At 39.2% G+C, this 22475-nt stretch overlaps 1 long non-coding RNA gene across 2 annotated transcripts in view; it reads right to left on the bottom strand.

The window, feature by feature from the left end:
- LOC136165429 (uncharacterized) overlaps positions 1 to 6934 on the bottom strand; it is an 85698-nt gene extending 78764 nt beyond the window's left edge. For both annotated transcript variants that reach the window (XR_010662511.1, XR_010662512.1), the window contains exon 1: positions 6758 to 6934. This is a non-coding gene — a long non-coding RNA (uncharacterized lncRNA). The remainder of the gene's footprint in view (positions 1 to 6757) is intronic.
- Positions 6935 to 22475: the final 15541 nt, after the last annotated feature.

Raw genomic sequence — 22475 nt, 5'->3', positions numbered from 1 at the left:
AAATATATATGCATTAAACACAGCCAGCACTACAATATATAAGGCAAATGCTAGCAGCCATAAAAAGAGAAATTGACAGTAACAAAATAATAGTGGAGGATTTTTAACACCCCACTTTCATCCAGACAGATCATCCAGACAGAAAATTAATTAGGAAACACAAACCTTAAAAGACACATTAGACCAGACAGACTTAATTGATATTTATAGAACAGTCCATCTGAAAACAAAATATACTTTCTTCTCAAGTACACATGAAGCATTCTCCAGGATAGAGCACAGGCTGGGCCACAATGCAACCCCTGGTAAATATAAGAAATTGAAATCATATCAAGCATCTTTTCTGACCACAAAGCTATGAAATTAGAAGTCAATTACACAGAAACAAAACTGTAAAAAAAAAAAAACAGACACATGGAGGCTAAACAGTATGTTACTAAACAATCAATGGCTCACTGAAGAAATCAAAGAGGAAATGAAAAAATACCTACAGACAAATGAACATGAAAGCACAATGATTGAAAGCCTTGTGGCTCAGTGGTAAAGAATCAGCCTGCAATGCAGGAGATGTAGGAAACCCAGGTTTGATCCCTGAGTCAGGAAGATTCCCTGGAGGAACGTATGGCAACCCACTCCAGTGCTCTTGCCTGCAGAATCCCATGGACAGAGGAGCCTGGTGGGCTACACTCCAGAGGGCTGGAAAGAGTTGGACATGCCTGAAGTGACTGAGTACACAAAAGCAGTTGTAAGAGGGAAGTTGATAGAGAAACAATCTTACCTCAGAAAACAAGTCACAAATAAACAATCTAACCTTACTTCTAAAGCAACTACAGAAAGAAAAACAAAACCTAAAGTTAGTAGAAGGAAAAAAAATCATAAAGAGCAGAACAGAAATAAATGAAATAGAGATGAATAAAACAATAGTAAAGATCAATGAAACTAAAAGCTGTTTCCCTGAGAAGATAAACAAAATTGATAAACCTTTAGAGAGACTCATCAAGAAAAAAACAAGGATAGGGCTCAAATCGATAAAATGAGAAATGAAAAAAATTACAATGACACCTCAGATATAAAAGTTCATAAGAGACTACAAGTAACTATATGCAAATAAAATAGACAACCTAGAAGAACAAATTCTTAGAAAGGTTCAATCTCCCAAGACTGAACCAGGAAGAAATAGAAAATATGAACAGACCAGTCACAAGTACTGAAATTTAAACTGTGATTTAAAAGCTCCCAACAAATAGAAGTCCAAGACCAGATGATCAAATGGGATTTATCCCAGGGAAGCAAGGATTCTTCAATATATGTAAAATCAATGTGATACTCCACCTTGACAAACTAAAGAATAAAAACCTAATAATCACCTCAATGATGCAAAAAATCTCTTGACAAAATTCCACACCTATTTATAATAAAAAAAAAAATCTCCAGAAAGTGGGCACAATAGGAACATATATCAAAATCACAAAGGCCATATGTGACAAGCCCACAGCAAACACTATTCTCAATGGTGAAAAACTGAAAGTATTTCCTCTAAACTCAGAACAAAATAAGGATGTCCATTCTTAAGACTTCTATTCAACATAATTTTGGAAGGCCTAGACATAGTAATCAAAGAAGAAAAAAGAAACAAAATTGAAAAAGTAAAATTGTCACCATGTGCAGATAACATAATAAACATAGAAAATCCTAAAGATGCTGCCAGAAAACTACTAGTGTTCATCAATGAATTCAGTAAAGCTGCAGGATACAAAATTAATACAGAGAAATCTCTTGCATTTCTATACACTAACAATGAAAGATAGGAAAGAAAAATTATGGAAACAATCCCATTTACCATCACGTCAAAAAGAATAAAATGCTTATGAATAAACCTACCTATGGAGGCAAAAGACCAATACTCAGAAAACTTTAAGACACTGGTGAAACAAATCAAAGATAATACAAACAGATGGAGAGATATACCATGTTCTTGGATTGGAAGAATCAATACAGTGAAAATGACAATAATACCCAAAGCAATTTACAGATTTAATGCAATCCCTGTCAAATTACCAAGAGCATTTTCTCCAGAATTAGAACAAAAAATTTTACACTTTGTATAGACAAACAAAAGATCCCGAATAGCAAAAGCAATCTTGAGAAAGGACAGAGCTGGAGGAATCAGACTCCTTGACTTCAGAATATACCACGAAGTCACAATAATCAAAACAGCATACTGGCATGAAAACAGAAATATATATACATTAATGGAACAAAGATAAATGGTCTAGAGATAAACCCACACACGGCCACCTAATCTATAACAAAGGAGGCAAGAATATACAACAGAGAAAAGACAGCATGTTCAATAAGTGGTGCTGGGAAAACTGGACAGCTACACAAAAACAATGAAATCAGAACACTCCCTAACAGCATGCACAAAGATAAATTCAAAATGGATCACAGACATGAATGTAAGACTGGACACTGTAAACCTCTTAGAAGAAAACATAGGCAGAACAGACTTTGACATAAACCACAGCAAGATCTTTATTGATCCACCTCCTAGAGTAATTAAAATAAAAACAATAATAGACAAATGAGACCTAATTAAACTCAAAAACTTCTGCACAGCAAAGGAAATCATAAACAAAAAGACAACCCACGGAATGGGAGAAAATATTTGCAAGCAACTGACAAGGGATTAATCTCCAAAATCTATAAACAGCTCATGCAGCTCTATATATATAAAAAAAAAAAATTTTTTAAATTAGGCAGAAGATCTAAATAGACATTTCTCCAAAGACATATAGATGACCAAAAAGCACATGAAAAGATGCTGAACATCACTAATTAGATAAATGCAAATCAAAACGAACGTGAGGGATTATCTCACACCAGTCAGCATGTGCTGAGTGGGTAGCCATTTCCTACTTCAGGGGATCTTCCTGACTCAGGAATCAAACCCCCATCTCTTGCATCTCCTGCACTGGCAAGAGGATTCTTTAGCACTGCACCACCTGGGAAGCCCACCAGTCAGAATGGCCATCATCAAAAAATCTGTGAACAATAAATGCTGGAGAGAGTGTAGAGAAAAGGGAACCCTCCTACATTATTGGCAGGAATGTAAACTGGTACAGTCACTATGGAGAAATGGTAAGCACCTAACAGAAGCAGAAGAGATTAAGAAGAGGTGGCAATAATACACAGAAGAATACAAAAAAATAGGTCTTAATGACCCAGATAAATAAAATTATGTGGTCACTCTTTTATAGCCAGACATCCTGAAGTCAAGAGGGCCTTAGAAAGCATTACTACAAAGATAGTGGAGGCGTCGGAATTCCAGCTATTTACATCCTAAAAGGTATGAATATGTCAGCAAATTTGGAAAACTCATCAGTGGCCACAGAACTGGAAAAGGTCAGTTTTATTCCAATCCCAAAGAAGGGCAATGCCAAAGAATGTTCAAATTACCATATAACTGCTCTCATTTCACATGCAAGCAAGGTTATGCTCAAAGTCCTTCAAGCTAGGCTTCAGTAATACATGAACCGAGAACTTTGAGATATAAAAGGTGGACTTAGAAAAGGCAGAGGAACCAAAGATCAAACTGTCAATATTCCTTGGGTCATAGGAAAAAACAAGGGAATTTCAGAGAAACACTTACTCTGCTTCATTGACTATCCCAAAGTCTTTGTGTGGATCACAACAAACTGCAGAAAATTCTGAAAGAGGTTGAAATACCAGACCACCTTAACTGTCTCCTGAGAAACCTGTATGTGGGTCAAAGAGCAACAGTTAGAATTGGGCATGGAACAATTCACTGGTTCAAAATTAGGAAAGGAGTACGACAAAGCTATTTATTGTCACCTTACTCACTTAACTTATATGCAGAGTACATCATACAAAATGTCAGACAGAATGAATCACAAGCTGGAATCAAGACTGCAGGGAGAAATACCCAGAACCTCAGATATGCAGATGATACCACTCTAATGGCAGAAAGTGAAGAGGAACTAAAGAGACTCTTGATGATGGTGAAAGATGAGAGTGAAAGCACTGGCTTGAACCTTAACCTTGAAAAAAACTAAGATCATGGTATCTGGCCCCATCACTTCATGGAAAACAGTGGAAGCAGTGACAGATTTTATTTCCTTGGGCTCCAAAATCACTGCAGATGGTGACTGCAGCCATGAAATTAAAAGATGCTTGCTCCTTAGAAGGAAAGTAATGACAAAACTAGATAGCATGTTAAAAAGCAGAGGCATCACTTTGCCAACAAAGGTCAATATAGTCACAGCTACAATTTTTCCAGTAGTCATGTACGTATATGAGAGTTGGACCATAAAGAAGGCTGAGTGCCAAAGAATTGATGCTTTTGAACTGTGATGATGGAAAAGACTCTTGAGAGACCCTTGGACTGCAAAGAGGGCAACCCAGTCAATCCTAAAGGAAATCAATCCTGAATATTCATTGGAAGGACTGAGTGTGAACTTGAAGCTTCAATATCTTGGCCACTTGATTCGAAGAGCTGATTCATTGGAAAAGACCTGATGCGGGAAAAGACTGAAAGCAAAGGAGAAGGGGTCAGGCAGAGGATGAGATGTTTAGACAGCATCACTGCCTGAATGGACATGAATTTGAGCAAACTCTGGGAAACAGTGGAGGACAGAGGAGCTTGGCATGCTGCAGTCCATGGAGTCACAGAGTCAGACATGACTTAGCAACTGAACAACAACAACTGTGAGCATGGAGGTTCCTTAGGAAACTAAAAAAATTGAGCTATCATATGATCCAGCAACCCCACTCCTGGTTATATATCCAGTGAAAGTTGTTCAGTCAAGTCTGACTTTGCAACCTTATGGACTACCTAGTCCATGGAATTCTCCAGGCCAGAATACTGGAGTGGGTAGCCGTTCCCTTCTTCAGCAGATCTTCCCAACCCAGGGATCCAACCCAGGTCTCTCGCATTGCAGGCAAATTCTATACCATCTGAGCCACCAGGGAAGCCCTATAATCCAGAGAAAATCATAATTCAAAAAGATACATGCACCCAAATGTTCACTGCAGCGCTATTCACGATAGCCAGGACACGGAAGCAACCTAAATATCCATCATCAGAGGAATGGATAAAGATATGGTACATATATACAAAGGAATATTACTCAGTCATTGTAAGAATAAAATAATGCCATCTGTAGCAACATGGATGGACCTAAAGATTATCAAACTAAGTAAAATAATTCAGACAAAGACAAATATCATATATTACACATATGTAGAATCTAATTTTTTAATGATACAAATGAACTTATTCATAAAGCAGAAACATATTTACAAATATCAAAAACAATATTATGGTTATGAAAGGAAAAACAGTGGTAGGGGAAGGAGATTAATAAGGAGTTTGTGATTAACATACACATACTTCTATAGATAGATGACCAATAACCAACCAACATAGATAACCAAGAAGGACCTACAGTGTAACACAAGGAATTCTATCCAATATTCTGTGGTAACCTACATGAGAAAATAATCTGAAAAAAATGAATATATGTATATGTATAATTAAGTCACATTTCTGTATCCCTGAAACACAACACTGTAAATCAACTATATACTTGACAACAACGCAAAGATGAGCAAGATGATACAGACTGTACCTCAAGGAGTGTAGAAGAGAAAAGGACAACTTCAGAGAAAATGGCCAATTGTGCAAGCAAATCCATTATGGACAACTCCAGCTCCACACTGAGAACAAATAAAAGTCCTCAAACTAAAGAACTCATTTTAAATGATATAATCCTACGTTCTTTTTTAAACAAATGACCTACAGTCAATAATCTAGCACCAGAAAACTCTGTATCCACCTGAATTAGATAATTGTAAACCTATAAAGTTAATTCTTTGCCTAAATTAACTTCTCAATGTAAGCACAAGCGGCCAGAGCTGAAGCGAGTTCCCATAAGGGCACATTCAGTGGTTTCTGACTCTTTGTGACCCCTGTGGACTGTACCCCACCCGGCTAAAAAGATGAAGCATATGCACTGTCAATTCTCACACCCCAAAGATTGTGTGTGTGTGTTAGTCACGCCATTGTGTCTGACTCTTTGCGACCCATGGACTGTAGCCCACCAGGTTCCTCTGTCCATGGAATTCTCCAGGTAAGAATACTTGAGTGGGCAGCCATTTCCTTCTCCAAGGGATCTTCCCCACCCAGGGATTGAACCCAGGTCTCTAACGCTGCAGGCAGATTCGTTAAGGTCTGAGCTACCGGCAAAGCCCACAAGGAGTATCTTGGGTCTTCATTAATTTATTCAGCGAGTATTCTTCAAGTCAGATTCCCTAAAAGCAGAGTCTAAGACAGAGACTCGAGATAAATCATAGTTTGAGGAGCTGCTCTCAGGGAAAAAAGAGTGAGGGGAGCAGAACAGAGGAAAAAGACGAAACAAGAATGTGACCTGGGCTGGAGCTTCAGCCCCATCCCTCTGGGAGCCCAAGTACCACAGTTGGTTCCCCCTGGGAGCAGGGACGCAGACCATCTGGAGCCCCTCATCAGTGGCTACAGGCGTGAGCTTGTGGGGGTGGGGACGGGTGAGGGAAATAACCTCCGGGGTGAGGGGCACCCCTTGGCCAGACGGCTCTCTGCAGACTAGGGCAGCTCAACAGCCAGTGCTCACGAAACCGGGGTGGATACGCATAACCTGGACCTGGGCAGTACCTACAGCTCCCAGGATACCATAGCACAACTTGAAATGCCTGGTCTTACCTTAAAATGAGAGGGGCAGGGATCCCTGAGGATGACTCCCAGCTCTGACACGCTCGTGTTCCAAGGAGTCCTAGCCGCGACTGAGGCACAGTTCGTGCTGCTAAGATTTCTGAAGTTGAAAGGAACTCTGAGGCTGAAAGTCGGAGCTCCCAACTCCAGAGGGCCATTTTGGGCCTGGGAGAGAGAGGCGGGGCCACGACTTATCCAGGGAAGGAAATCCGCTTTTTAAGGAGTAGCAGGAGCCCACGCCTCTGAAGGAGTGGCCAGCTAGTCGCACAGAACAGCGTAGGGAGGATCCCGGGAAGTCCATCAGAGGCACCCCAGCTAGTACAAGAACACCTTCCCGGGTCTACTAGCCAGTCTCCATCTGCTAGCTCCTCCAAGAACCGTACTACCCCGCCGGGACGTTGTGGGGATTCCTGCTCTATCCCTCCCCACCTTCAGGATCCCCACGAGTGTCTTCCCAACCTTTGCATTTCTGGTTCAGACCGCCTTTTCTCTCCCCTTGTCGGCAGGGGACGCTAGAGAGCAGCAAGCAAATGCCTTCTTGATTCAACCATCCAATCCACAAAACCTATAAGGAATCTTCACTATTCCTTATCCACTCTTCCTAAGGAATCCTGCCCCTCTTTTTGCAAAATCCTTTCTGTATATTTTCTAAGTCCCACGCCTGGCTACGGTGAAAAGTGGCATAACGTAGGAATTACATATACATACTCAAAACCCAGAGTACCAGCTCAAATCCAGGCTCTGCTATTTGCTAAGTTCTGTCACCTGGGACAGGTTACTAACCTTGCCCATCCCTTGTTGTTCTTACTCATAAGATGGGAAAAACAACAGCATCAGCCTCACAGGTGAGGAGTCAGTAAATTACTACATGTGAAACTCACAGAACTATGCTGGCACAACGCCCAATAAACATCAGCAACCATTATTATGTGAGGGACCACCATGAAAACATCCAACTTAGGGACCAGAGGAGCAGACCTCACTTATGATCACTAGATGTATTTTACTAGGGCTGCTGAAACAGTGTAACACGACCCTGGGGCAGGAGTTGAGGGGTGGGGTGGGGTGGGGTGGGGAGGGCAGTAATCAAAGGCTAGAAGTCCAAAAGTCCAAAATGAAAAGTGTCAACAGGGTTGAATCCTGGGTTGTTAGGAAAGGATCTGTTCTGGGCCTCCCTGCTTGACTTGCAGATGACCACTTCCATATTCACATAGCATTCTCCCTGCATGTGTGGGTCCAAAAGCCCCTGAAACAAACTAGAGGGGTGGGATGGGGTAGGAGATGGGAGGGAGGTTCAAGAGGGAGGGGACATGTGTATACCCATGGCTGATTCATGCTGGTGTATGGCAGAAATCACAACAATATTATAAAGCAATTATCCTCCAATTAAATATAAAATTTTTAGAAAAGGACACCAGCATGTTGGGTTAGCATGTGTGTGTTCAGTCACTTCAGTTGCGTCCGATTCTTTGCAACCCCGTGGACTGTAACCCACCAGGCTCCTCTGTCCATTGGATTCTCCAGGCAAGAATAGTGGAGTGGATTGCCATTCCCTCTGCCGGGGGATCTTACCAACCCAGGGACTGAACCTGTGTCTCCTACGACTCCTGCATTGCAGATGGATTCTTTACTGCTGAACCACCAGGGAAGCCCCATATTGAGTTAGGGTTCACCCTAATTTTACCTTAGTTTAACTTTACTATCTGTATAAAAAACTGTCTCCAAAGGTCACATCCTGAGGTACTGGGATTTAGGACTTAAATACATCTGTGGGAAGGGGTACACAGTTCAACCCATAACATGACTGGCATGAGAGAACACATCTTTTTTTTTAACATTTTTTTTAATTGGAGGCTAATTACAATATTTGGTGGTTTCTGCCATACATTGACATGAATCAGTCATGGGTGTACATGTGTTTCCCATCCTGAATCCCCTCCCACCTCCCTCCCCGTCCCATCCCTCAGGCTCATCCCAGTGTACCAGCCCTGAGCACCCTGGAGAGAACACATCTTTAAAAGTGTTTTGATGGAGTTTCTCAAAAGATGAATTTATTATATCTAATCCATAATAGCCAATTATACAGATGAATCATGCAGAGATAGTAAAAGGGAAAGTGTTAGTTGCTCAGTCATATCTGACTCTGCAACCTCATGGATTGCAGCCCACCAGGCTCCTCTGTCCATGGAATTCTCCAGGCAAGAATACTGGAGTGGGTAGCCATTCCCTTCTCCAGGGGATCTTCCCGACCCAGGAATTGAACATGGGTCTCCCACATTGCAAACAGACTCTTTACCATCTGGGCCACTAGGGAAGACTATGTAGAGGTAGTGAAGTGTTAGTCGCTCAGTCGTATCTGACTCTTGGCAACCCCAAGGACTGTAGCCCACCAGGCTTCTTTCCATGGGATTCTTCAGGCAAGAATACTGGAGTGGGTTGCCAGGCTCTCCTCCAGGGGATCTTCCCAACCCAGGGATCGAACCCACACCTCTTACAAAACATCTCCTGCACTGACAGGCAGGTTCTTTACCACTAGCACCATCTGGGAAGCGTCATGTAGAGGTAGGGAGGTAGGTAAATCAGAAACAGCCAGTGAAATAACAGGTTAAATTAACAGTCTCCATGGTGAGACATTATTCTTGAAGAAGAATGTTTTATGATTATGCTCCAGGAAGAGAAAGTAATTTGTATTTGTTTATTCTACTCCAAATGTAATTTTGAAAAATTCAAGCACAGAACATTCAGTTCCCTTGTAATAGGAGAAAACAGTGTCTGCTAGGTATATATAAAAACTTTTGAAAATAGATTGTCCTGTTGATTTTTATTCTAAGATTATAAAAATAGTTTTATGCCTTTTGGTATGTCTGGACCAGTATTTTCCAAACTCTTTCTCAAGATGCTGTTAGATATTATTGTAGATATTGTGGGGGAAATTGTCATCTCTAGATTATATGTAATGCCTAACAGAATGTAAATGCTATGTAAATCATTGTAAATACAAAGTAGTTCTATGTAAATAGTTACCAATGAAGCAAATTCAACTTTTGCTTTCTGGAATTTTTTTCAAATATTTTCTAACTATTGTGGGTTGAATTGAAACCAAGTATAGAACCTGTGGATATAGAAGGCCGATCACGCTTAGCTAAAAGTGTTCCTGAGCCAGCAGAGACAAATGCCCCTTGCTAAGGAATAATCAGCACAAAAATTCCGAGTTTATAGGGGAAATCTCAGAGATGTTGAGGGAAGCTGGTCTGACACCAGCCTCAGCCTCAGTGAGAACATGGGGGCAGAATTCTTCCCTGCAATTGTTAACACATGAATGAAGTCAGCTAGTTGACACCTGCTAGATCATCTGACGTCACTGCAACTGGTTTGGGGGATTTTTAGTCAGGACACCTGCCTCCTTGCTCCCCTATGGGCTGAGAACCCTGGTCCACATCTATAAGGGAGGCTGGCTGCCCCCACTCTGCTCCCACTTCCCTGCCTCAAACAACCCAAAGAAGCTGGAGAGAAGGGACACCAGCAAACCCTTCAGGCCAAGGCCAGGAGGGAGAGCGAGAAGCCCTGACCTGATAAGTAGGAGGACCACCACAAGGAAGAGAATGAGGCCTCCTGGAGAGATCCACCAGTAGGATAGAAGAAAGGGAAGAAAACTGAGATCCAGGGTCTTCGAATAACATGCCCAAATTCACACAGCTAGTAGCAGACCTGGATTCAGGTCTCCATTTATCACTGTGGTCTAGCCACTGCTTCACAACTGCAAAAATCAAAATTGCTGGAGGGTGAGACAGCAAGACAAAGTGTTTAAGAATAGGGTTCTCCCAGGGCAGGGTAGACAATAAAATCCTTTCTGGTCACTCCCTATAAAAAGGCCCCACATAGTCCATTTCTATTCTCAGAAAGCTAAGGCCAAAAATGCTCAACCTTTTATTGGCATTTGCAACATAGCTAGGAAATAGGGTGATTTTCTGACTCAGGATATCATGGCCTTCAGCCTAGTGACCATTCTTTGAGCTCCTTTCTCTTTCCCCACAGTAAAGAGAGAATAATTTGATGGTGATAGTGATGGCTGTTTCCTTCACATGCCCTCTCGATCAGAAAATCATCTCTACTTATCAACCTGCTGACATGAGCACACATTACTAGTTCCATTTTCCAACCCTGTGTGAAAATGTCTTGACTTAAGACAGAAAAACAGAGATAGAAGAAAAAGGGCAAGTATATAAAAATCAACCTTTGCCCTAAAACCACCTCCAACAGAGCTTCTCAATCTCTGAAGTGCATAGGGATTACCTGCACTTGTTCAAATGCAGAATTTTCTTGGGCACACCTGGGGTGGGGACCTGAGGGTCTGCATTTCTAACATGCTCCCAAGTGAAGACAATGCTGATGATCATCAGACCATGCTAAGAATTATACAGAAAAATGTTTGGCCTTTCCGTCTGTTAGAGGCCCCAAACTTTAATGCTCTCTATACACCTCTTCTTAAACTCAAGTCATGTAGCTCAGTGATCTTCAATCCTGGCTACCCATTGGAACTACTGAGGAACTTTAAAAATACTGATAATCTCCCAGAGATCCTGCTGTAATTGTTCTTGGGTAACCTCTGGGCATCAGGAAGTTTAAATGCTCCTGGAGGTCTCTATAATGTGCAGCCAAGGTGAGCAACCCCAGATCAAACAACGTTTTCACTTAAAGGTTCACTGTTATTCTCCTGACATCTTTCCTCATGTCACAGCACTAATTTAGCCAATCAGATTTTACATCTAAGTGTGCAGCAAACCAGTTGTCTTTTTCTTAAAAAAAAAGCAAAGGTTACCCTTCCTTAATCTTTCAAAATTTTTCTTGTGACATGGCAAATTTATTAAACATTTTCTCCCACACTGTTGACAGGGCTCAGTTTTACTTATTCATAAAATTGCTACAATACTTTAAGCAAGCAGGATTTTCTTGGGAAAAAAAAATATAGAGTACACCTTTTGGCATTTGGAAGGAAAAAAGAATACTCACAAAATAATTATTTATTTTTTAATGAAACTTATTTTTCCCTGGGAATGAAAATCCTATTCTGAAAATGTTTCAAAATTAAAGTGCTTAGTTATATCAATCTAAAGCCAGTTTTGCTATTAGGTTACTAGGTTTATTTAGAGACTTTTCTATCAATTTTAATATTTCCATTTATTTAACTTCTAAATTTACAAACTATTCATTTAAATACCCATAAACTCTTGTTGAAAGAAGCATATGTATTAGTCAAAACTAACCAAAAATAAAGACATTTAAAAAAGAAAAAAAAAGTGTTTATATGTTTTCAACATTTATACAAAGAAAAAGCTATTTTAAAACAATCATTTTTTCCAATGCTTGCTTATTTATGTTAGTGTGCAAATGTGAATAACTAATACCATTCAACTAGTTAACTAAAAAAGTGAAAATTTAGGAAATCCAACTATAGTTAAGATAGTCAATTTATCTAAACCATTAAAAATAAAATAGTGAATTTTAAGTACACTGGATAATTAGAAAGCAAACATGAATACTAGCAAAATAGAACTCAGTAACTAGACAATACTGACTGAATAAAATTTTTTGAAGAGGTAAATAAATATATGACCTATCCTAAATGTACATGCCCACTATAATTTCCCACACTTTCAAAATGATTCATTTTTCAAAACAATCCACCAAATATGGAGATACTGAGGAGGCTATTTTGGGGAGGGGAGAGGGCGACTCTGTTGGGCTGGTGCAAAAATAATTACGATTTCTGCATTGCTGACTTTTGCTGTTTGATATTGTAATGTAATATCTTAAATAAATGTGGTTACATATCATTTTAATTGTGTTTCTCACTTTATGTTTCTTTGCTAATGACTTATTACTTGCTGCTTATTTTATATTTATTTTAGACTAGGAAAGTGACATTAGACAAAGAGCAAATCCAAAAAAATTGTCATTTTGAAGTCTCATCTTATTCTACAAAACAGCAATGAACCATTTCTTAATCAGATCGTGATGTGTGACAAAAAATGGACTGTATACAACAACTGGTGATGACCAGCTCAGCGCTTGGACAGAAAAGAAGTTCCAAAGCACTTCCCAAAGCCAAACTTGCACCAGAATAAGATCATGGTCACAGTCTGGTGATCTGCAGCTGGCCTGATCCACTGCAGTTTTCTGAATCCCGAGGAAGCTGTTACATCTGATAAGTATGCAAAGCAAATTAGTGAGATGCACCAAAAACTGCAACACCTGCAGCCAACACTGGTCAACAGAATGGGCTCAATTCTGCACAACCCCTGACTGCATTTTGCACAAAAAAATGTTCAAAAGTTGAACGAATTGGGCTAGGAAGTTTTGCCTCATCTGCCATACTTACCTGACCTTTTGCCAACTGACTACCAGTTCTTCAATTATCTCAGCAACCTTTTGTGCGGAAAATGCTTCCACAACAGGCAGGATACAGAAAATGCTTTCCAAGAGTTCGCTGAATCCTGAGGCACAGATATTTACACTACAGGAATAAACAAACTTATTTCTCATTGGCAAAAATGTGTTGATTGTAATGGTTCCTATTTTGATTAATAAAGATGTGTTTGAGTCTAGTCATAATTATTTAAAATTCATGGTCTGAAACAGCAATTACTTTGCACCAACCTAATATAACATCAATCAAAACTGGAGGAAAAATTACAAATATTGAATCCTATTGTACACCTGCAAGTAATTGATGCTATATACATCAATTATACCTAAAAAAAAATTTTGTTTTGTTTGAGCCATTAAAAAAAGAGAGGAAAAAAGTGAATACAAAGAAAAAAAACGTTAGAATTGGAAGAGTTCACATGATTTTCTCTTTGGCTAATCATAGATAATACTGGAAAGTTCTTAGAAACGTACTTGTAGCATTCAACCATAATTTTAATAACACTGGACCAAGACTTTTGTAACATACAGCCATGATTTCTTCAGAGCCAGTTAAAAGGAAAGGCTGAGGTAACATATAGAATTTTGACAGAGGGCAAAAAAAAAAAAAAAAATCACACAATGACTCTTTTACTGTCTCTAGAGCAAGCTAGCAATGCACCTGAACTTAAAAATACCATCTAAAATATTATATCCATTCCCCTACTCTCTTTCTCCATTCTCCCCCTCCAAAAGAAAGAAAAACACCTGCAGGTGTCAAATCTGAAAATGACAGGTGCAAACATTACAGCTGAGGAAGTCATGTGTCCCCTCAGAGACTGTTACGAAGACAAAAAACAATAGGTCATTGGTCAGTACATTTTGCTAGGCTTCACGATTCATGCCAATTAAGGACACTGTGTGGACAACATAGCCTGATTTGCAAAAGCAAGAAAGAAAACTTACAATCTGTACATTTTCCCCCCAAAAGTCACAGCCAGCATTTTTAAAACACAGCAAAGAAAAAGGGCAATTTGTCGAAGGAGGTTTGTTACTTAAGCAAAACCACAAACGAACTCAAACTCTTCTCTCAAGTGATGGCTAAGGGTGATTTAAACACAAAAGGTGACATGTGAAAAAGCATTGGCATGCTATAGAATTCCACTTCCTAAACTCATACTTTAAAAAAATTTTTTTAAAGAAGGGCACTGTTTTTTTTATTTTCCCCCAAGCACCATATCAAGGTTGCAAAGGTCTTCAAATTCACAAAGGCACTGCTAGTAAGTTAACAGTGTGCATTGCTCATGCACACATACACACATGGCCTGAAGAGGGAGATGACAGGTTATTTTTGTTTCCATTTAAAAATATAAACATTTGATTAAATTCACCCTGTGTGATAGTGGAACCTGAAAACAGGGAATCAATTATGAGTTGTTTGAGTGATTAAAAAAGTAATCTAGCAAATTTCTGCAAAGTCAGACCATAATCATTGCCCTATATTCTGAACAATAGAATATCCTTGCTAACATTCCCGCACTTTCCCCACCAAGCCCACAGCAAGCCCACAGTCACTCTCTGCTGATCCTAGCCTCAAATTCAGAATCCCTAGAAGCCACAACTGATTGGAACAGAATTGGCACAGAAAGAAAAAAACAAGAAGACAGTATGCCCATGTCAGGTACATTAAATCACAGGTGTTTACTGCCACTCACTTCTCTCTGGTCAACAACCGCAAAACAAGAAAAACAAAATAATAAAGCCAAATTACACTTGTACATATGACTTACATTCCAAGGCATCATCCAAAATGGGGTGTCACAGCAAGAGGCTCTAAACATTGGCCGGGTACGCCAGTTCTGAAGCATGCCGAAATACTTGTGTAACGTAGCATCCACAGACACCAGAGGAAAGGGTAAGTATAGAAATGTCCTATTTAATTCAAGTATGGAGTCTGATTCTCAGGTAAGACTTAAAATGTATCTGTTGTATGCTCATTTACCATATAAATTTGTCAAATGAAGATCTTAAATCACGTACACATCCCAAGACAGAAATCTGGATGTTTAACTCTTACCATCTCTAGGTCACACTTTTGATTGCTGCCAAACAAAAAACACAACCTTTTGACTGAGTCATGGTAGCTTCTAGTGCAAACTTACTAGATTCTTTGTAACTCAACTTAAAAAATCAATTGTAAAACTAAACATAAATGACTAATTGTATCTTAAAACAAAACTGTTCCAAGTTGCACTGTCCACAGCAAAAAACCATGCATATAGAACTGTCTACACACACACAAACACACACACAGAGGATTAAGGAAAAGCACTAGAAACCCCTGGATGGTCTTTCAAAAGGAAATAGCCTCATTCCAGCTACATAGAAAAAGCGGTTCTTTGCACAGAATTATTAAAAAGAAAATAAAGGAATTAGAATGTCAGGTCAAAAAGGGCAGAGGTTAGAATTATTCTGTCATAAAGAAGAAATACTTAACAAGATAAGTAGAGTTCACCTTCTCCTCTATTGCCAGCTGCACCACAAACATGTGCCGCCATTTACTCACCCACCTTGCTTTCAGTGAGCTGATCTGAATGACTGCATGAAAGTCACTTACACTTACATAAAAGTCCATGTACAGAGGAAAGGTCTGGAGGACACACACCAGAAGAGTGGTTATGCCCGGGAGAATAGGGGATGTCAAGGTAAACTTGCACTTTACTCACACTGTCTCAATGATTACTTTATATATATTCACAGTAATTGAACATATTTAAGTAAGTTAAATATGTTCAGTTACTACTTTAAAATGAATGAGATAGATGCGGGAAATGACACAGCTCTCTGAGTCTGAAGCTCAGAGTGCTGGGAGAGAGAAATGATAGCACTGACAGGGACTGAAGCGTTCTCCTAGAAGCCCGCCTCTTCATTATACCTAAGTATTCTTCATTATCTTCATTCCTAACTGCTGCGTCTCATCCAAAATGACCAGCTCTGCCTACTAACACCAAGAGAGGGTGGGAAAGAAAAGAGTGTGTGGGTACAGCTCCTGACAGCTAGTGATCCTTTCACCACACTGTTCTCTCTCCTTTCTTCCTAACTGTCCCCAAATCTAGCAATACACTTTACACTGAGATTCAAGTGAGTCAAACAGCTTTTGTGACAGCTTTCAAAAGTACAGCTATCAACAATATCCTCCTCTCACTCTGGACACTAGGAAGGAAATTCATTGCAGTCATACATTTTATTCATCTTGGGTGTGCTGAATACAGTACCCCTTACTGATGTTGGCTCAGTGGTAAACAATCCTCAAGCAGGAGATGTGGGTTCGATCCCTGGGTCAGGAAGATCACCTGGAGAAGGAAATGGCAACCCACCGCAGTATTCTTGCCTGGGAAATCCTATGGACAGAGGAGCCTGGTGGGCTACAGTCCATGGGGATGCAAAAGACTCAGACAACTTGGCGACCAAGTAACAACTGATGTTAAAGGAATCGCTAAATTTGTTACTATTCCTGTGCATTAATTCATTTATCTATCAAAATTAATCAAAATGTAATCCTCCCTTCCATAAATTCTGGATTTCATAAATTCTGGATTAGTTATTTGTTCAGCAACGAACCTTAGTCCAGCAGCATATGAACTAAAACACTCAATGAAGAGGTAATTTAAACACTTGGGTGTTTCAGGATATAGAAACAAAATATTTATCATTCCAGTCAATCCCATGTGAGTTAATCCTGGTTCTGTTTCTCCTGGTTGCTCCTGTATCCTTGTACTTTAACATCTTTGTTATGAAGTGAAAATGAGGTAAAGCTACTGGCATGTTAAGTGTTTCCATTCCCAAAGAGATCAACAGCAGACTATTTGAGGGAAGGAGCACATTGTAGGACACAAAGGGGAAATGCCATCCTGTGAAAATATACTACAGTAGCTGCTGTATTTGGAAAAGAGGGAGCATAAGGAATCTGAAGATGTAGACATTAAAGTTCCAGAGATGAAATATCAAAGCAAATAATACGGGGACACAATAAAGAAATGATATTCACATCTAGGGACGGGGAAATGCCAGCATCAAGCTGTAACAGCACGCACTGTTTGACACTGGCCTTGGCTACCTATTTCATCTATCCTACCAGAATCATCATGGTAATATATGTAAAGAGGTTTATTCACACTCAGCAACTGACCATCCTTTTTGTAGAAAAATTTCTAGCATCTCTAGTGGTATTGATAGTTACAGTCATTTGTTCCAACCATGAGACTCTACTTTAGTGAGAGGGTGCGGGGAGCCAGCCTGCTCAAGGCCCAAAAAGGCCCTGGGAAAAGCCTTGAAAGAGGCCATTCCCTGTCCCGCCACCCCATGATAAAGTAGTAAAACATTTGCTGGGTCTCCTTTGTTCTTCCTTGAGAAAAACATAGTAGTGACCTTCACTTAGTAGTTTATCTTGGAATACCAAAAACAAGATGTAAGCTTCTGCAATCACTTAAGACAAAGAATTGTATTGATGTGACAAACACCAGATAGCATTTTTATGTTTTCTGCCTGTACTAGTATAAATGTAGCTGTTTTACTCAATAAAATCACTGACTTGCCTCAAGAGCAATCATTCCTCTCGACCCCATTCTTTACTTTCAGTTCCTTTTTCTCAGGCTTCCGTGTGGTTGCGGTCGGGACTTGTTCTCTTTGCCGGCTGGTCCCGGCAAGAGAGAATGCAAACCTTCTTAGAAAAAAAAATTTCCTTCCCCAATATAGGCAACTCATTATCTGTAAGAAGAGTAATGTGAGCACTACACACATTTCACCTCTAAGAATTATAATTCAGTTTTATCATATATACTCTTAATCCAGACACAGAGGCAATATTTACAATAATTGAGTAAATGCAGATATTCTGCTTCATATAAGTTCATAACATTTTCTGAAAAGTATATAAACATTCACTAGGTGATAGGTGCAGTGACTAGAGTCCACTGTTTATTTCTATATATATTCAAAGAGTATCTCATCTACTGGCTATAAGGCATATAAACATCAACTCCATAATTTTCTTTCTATACTTCATATTTAGATGACTAAAATAAAACACAATACAGGGGTTTCCCTCTCAGACCAGAGGTTAAAACTCCAAGTTTCCAGTGCAGGGGGTTTGGTTTCAATCCCTGGTCAGCGAACTAAGATTCCACATGCCTCAGAGTGTGTTAAAAAAACAAACACACAACACAATACCAATGAAGCTTAAAAAGCACATCAAGATTGCTATTATATGTTTTAAAAACAGTAACTATTACTGATTGAATTTTTAAGGCTTTCATGTGTCTTAGATAACATTTAATACTTCAGCATTTCATATAGTCTAGTTAAATGTAAGGTAATATCAAACACTAGATTTTCCCATATATCAATAATTTTTCCTTTGGTGAAAACATCTTTATTCAAGTCTAAACAGATTATTGAATTAAGAGTGACAGTAATAATGGTGACAATATTAATAGCTAATACTTATTAACACACACTATGTGTCAGGCACTGTTCTAAGTACTTCATATGTATTGACTGTTCTAATCCTCATAATAACCCTATGAGGTAGGTTGTACAGTAAAACCACATTAACTGAAAATCATTACAGTGTGGAAAGAATTACAGAATAATACTAAAGAAATTTTACTTTCTACACATTACTATGATTTCAGTCTAGACTTCCAGTTAAATATGGTAGACTGATCAACTTGTCAGAACAGACTACATAGGTATGAGATTTCAACAAAGTTTAATAAAAATAAAAACCAGGAAGGGGTGTGATAACTAACCAAGCAGAGTAGAGGAGGTTAAAACCTTCTGTACACAGAAGGAAGGAGCCAACAAATACACTCAACCAAACACCTAGCACGTTCAGGACTTGGAAGTAACAGCTACTGCAGAAAAAGGGCATTAGGTTTAGGGCTGAAATCAGGACTAGACATCTGTTGAAAAGAGCAACTGGACCCTAAGTCCTCTCCCCACGCTCCACAGCCAGACAACCCACTCACCCCAAACTCTATTCACGAGAGGAACTGAACCTGAGGGTCATGAAACACAGAAGATGACTGAAGTGGGCAGGGCAGGGCATGGAAAAGCTGAAAATAGAAAGATTTTAAAGTAAACGCCACCATAAAAACTATAAGGTCCTCAGCCTTTTCTTCATATCCTGCTGCTAGAAACCAGGAATCCTTCCTAGAGAAAATGAACAGCTCCAAAGAAAAGACCTAACTCTGAAATTTAGGGAACTCCAAGAAAAAAGGCCAGCTCTCTGCCTAAAAGCAGACAACTGATAAACCCAGCCCACAAATAAAGAAACATAAAGTTAGCTTTTTGGTACCTTAGTAAGAATTCTTAGTAAGAATGGATGACTCTTCCAACTTTCTGAGAGCCTTCAGAATGGAAGACACAATCTAAAACAAATAAATACGATGGGAAACAATGCAGGAAATAAGACATGAGGAAAAAAACCATAATCGTCCTCATGAAAATGGAACAGACAAAAAAGATATCTTAGAAATTAAAAGGTACAGCTAAAAAAACACTTCAACAGAAGAGCTAGATGAATAGAAAAAGGACAATTACAATATAACTTAGGAAAGATTTTTAAAATTAAAGGCCCAATCTGGGAGGTTCAACATTCAAATAGCAGGAATTCTACTAAAAGATTATCAAAATTATCAAAAAGATAACACAAAAAACTTCCCTCCAGAAATGAAGTCGACAAGTCTACAAATTTACAGTTAAGTACTATAAGGTTAAGTACCCATCAACAAGAATGAATAAAGATCCGTACATCCTCATGAAATGCAGGGAGTAAAGAGATGCTCTTAAAAGCTTCTAGAGTGTAAAAACAGGTCCTGAATAAAAGAATGGTTCAAGAATTTTCACAGGCATCATGAAGGCTTTAAGACAATGGAGCACTGCCTTCAACATTCTAAGAGAAAATTTATTTTCAACACAGACTCCAAACTACCAATCAATCAAGAGAAGAGACATTTTCAGACTTGTAAAGCTTCAAAATCTTTGCCTCTCATCCACCATTCCCCAGGAAGCTTTTGGTAGCGGATATGCTTTGCAAAAAAAGTAAAGCAAATCTCAATAAAGATCCAATAAACAAGAGATCCAACATGAGACTGAAAAACAAAATGAACCCAGAATGACCACCAAGTCATGCACAGGTCTGGAGGGCAATTGTCCAGATGGTAGAGGATGAAGGACTGTGGAAAAAATGTCCCCATAGGGAAAAGAAAAAAAAGAATTGATAGATCATCTGATTTTTTTTTAAGCCTTTGGATAATCACTGTAACATATACATAAAAAAACTAAGCAAATTTTAAAATCAGGCAGTTATTAATTAAAGTAAAAATAAGGTTCTAGTAGAAAGGAACCAGAGATCAAACTGCCAACATCCGTTGGATCACTGAAAAAGCAAGAGAGTTCCAGAAAAACACCTACTTCCGCTTTACTGACTATGCCAAAGCCTCTGACTGTGTGGATCACGACAAACCATGGAAAATTCTCAAAGAGATAGGAATACCAGACCACCTGACCTGCCTCCTGAGAATCTGTATCCAGGTCAAGAAGCAACAGTTAGAATTGGACATGGAACTACAGACTGCTTCCAAATCAAGAAAGGAGTACATCAAAGCTGTATAGTATCACCCTGCTTATTTAACTTAGATGCAGAGTACATCATTTGAAATGCCGGGCTGGATGACGCACAGCTGGAATCAAGATTGCTGGGAGAAATATCAATAACCTCAGATATGCAGATGACACCACCCTTATGGCAGATAGCAAAGAAGAACTAAAGAGCCTCTTGTTGAAAGTGAAAGAGGAGCATGAAAAAGTTGGCTTAAAACTTAATATTCAGAAAACTAAGATCATGGCATCTGGTCCCATCACTTCATGGGAAATAGGTGGGGAAACAGAGGGAACAGGGACAGACTTTATTTTTTTGGGCTCCAAAATCACTGCAGATGGTGACTGCAGCCAGGAAATTAAAAGAAGCTTGCTCCTTGGAAGAGAAGTTATGACCAACCTAGACGGCATATTAAAAAGCAGACATTACTTTGCCCACAAAGGTCAGTCTAGTCAAGGCTATGGTTTTTCCAGTAGTCATGTATGGATGTGAGAGTTGGACTATAAAGAAAGATAGGCACTGAAGAATTGATGCTTTTGAACTGTGGTGTTGTAGAAGACTCTTGAGAGTCCCTTGGACTACAAGGAGATCCAACCAGTCCATCCTAAAGGAGATCAGTCCTGGGTGTTCATTGGAAGGACTGATGCTAAAGCTGAAACTTCAATACTTTGGCCACCTGATGTGAAAAACTGACTCATTTAAAAACACCCTGATGCTGGGAAAGATTGAGGGCAAGAGGAAAAGGAGACGATGGAAGATGAGATGGTTAGGTGGCATCACCGACTCAATGGACATGAGTTTGAGTAAACTCCGGGAGTTGGTGATGGACTGGGAGGCCTGGCGTGCTGCAGTTCATGGGGTCGCAAAGAGTCGGACACGATTGAGCAACTGAACTGAAATGAACTGAGTAGAAAGTAAATAATGATAGGAAAAATTGATAATGATCAATAAACAATGTTTATATCCATTGACTTAACAAACAGTTGTGATTAATCTATACTGGGGGTATTAGGGGAGGTGAAGATATAAGCAAAGTAATCCTGCCTGCCATAAAAGGAATTTAAAAAATCATTTCAAAAATTGACAAATCAAGAAAGAGTAATAAAATGTATTTTAAAATAGGAAGGTAAATACTAGAATCAACCACTGAGAGCTACAAGTACTTGCCTCTAGAGCACTAAGAGGAGGAATTACTCCTTTTCACTACAAGCCTTCTAGCTTCTATTTGATTTTTTTTTAACTATGTGCATGAATTTACTTAAAAAACAAAAAAGCTAATTTAAAAAAAAGAATTCAAATTTACAAACTCAATATAAATTCAAAGAAAGGAGGATTGTGGAAGTGGAAATCATGAGAAGGAAGCCTTATCTACCAGGTCTACTTACTTACCTGATCAGAGTTATTCAGAGAGACCTCCTCCAAGGAGCTCCTGCAGCCTAACCACACTTTTTTAAAGGCCAGGATATACCCTCTGCACCAAGTTGGTAGGAGCAAGGTTCAAAGGACAGACCCAGAGGCACTTCATGTAATAAGTCAAGAATTGGTAGAGTCCAAATTAATAATACTATAACACACATGGAGTCACATATTACAAGACTGTATTTCCTGAGATCTTATGATAACTTCTAAACACTAATTATA

This window comes from Muntiacus reevesi, chromosome 3 (assembly GCF_963930625.1).
Source record: "Muntiacus reevesi chromosome 3, mMunRee1.1, whole genome shotgun sequence".
Taxonomy (NCBI): domain Eukaryota; kingdom Metazoa; phylum Chordata; class Mammalia; order Artiodactyla; family Cervidae; genus Muntiacus; species Muntiacus reevesi.
This window is presented reverse-complemented; position numbering and strand designations above follow the sequence as displayed.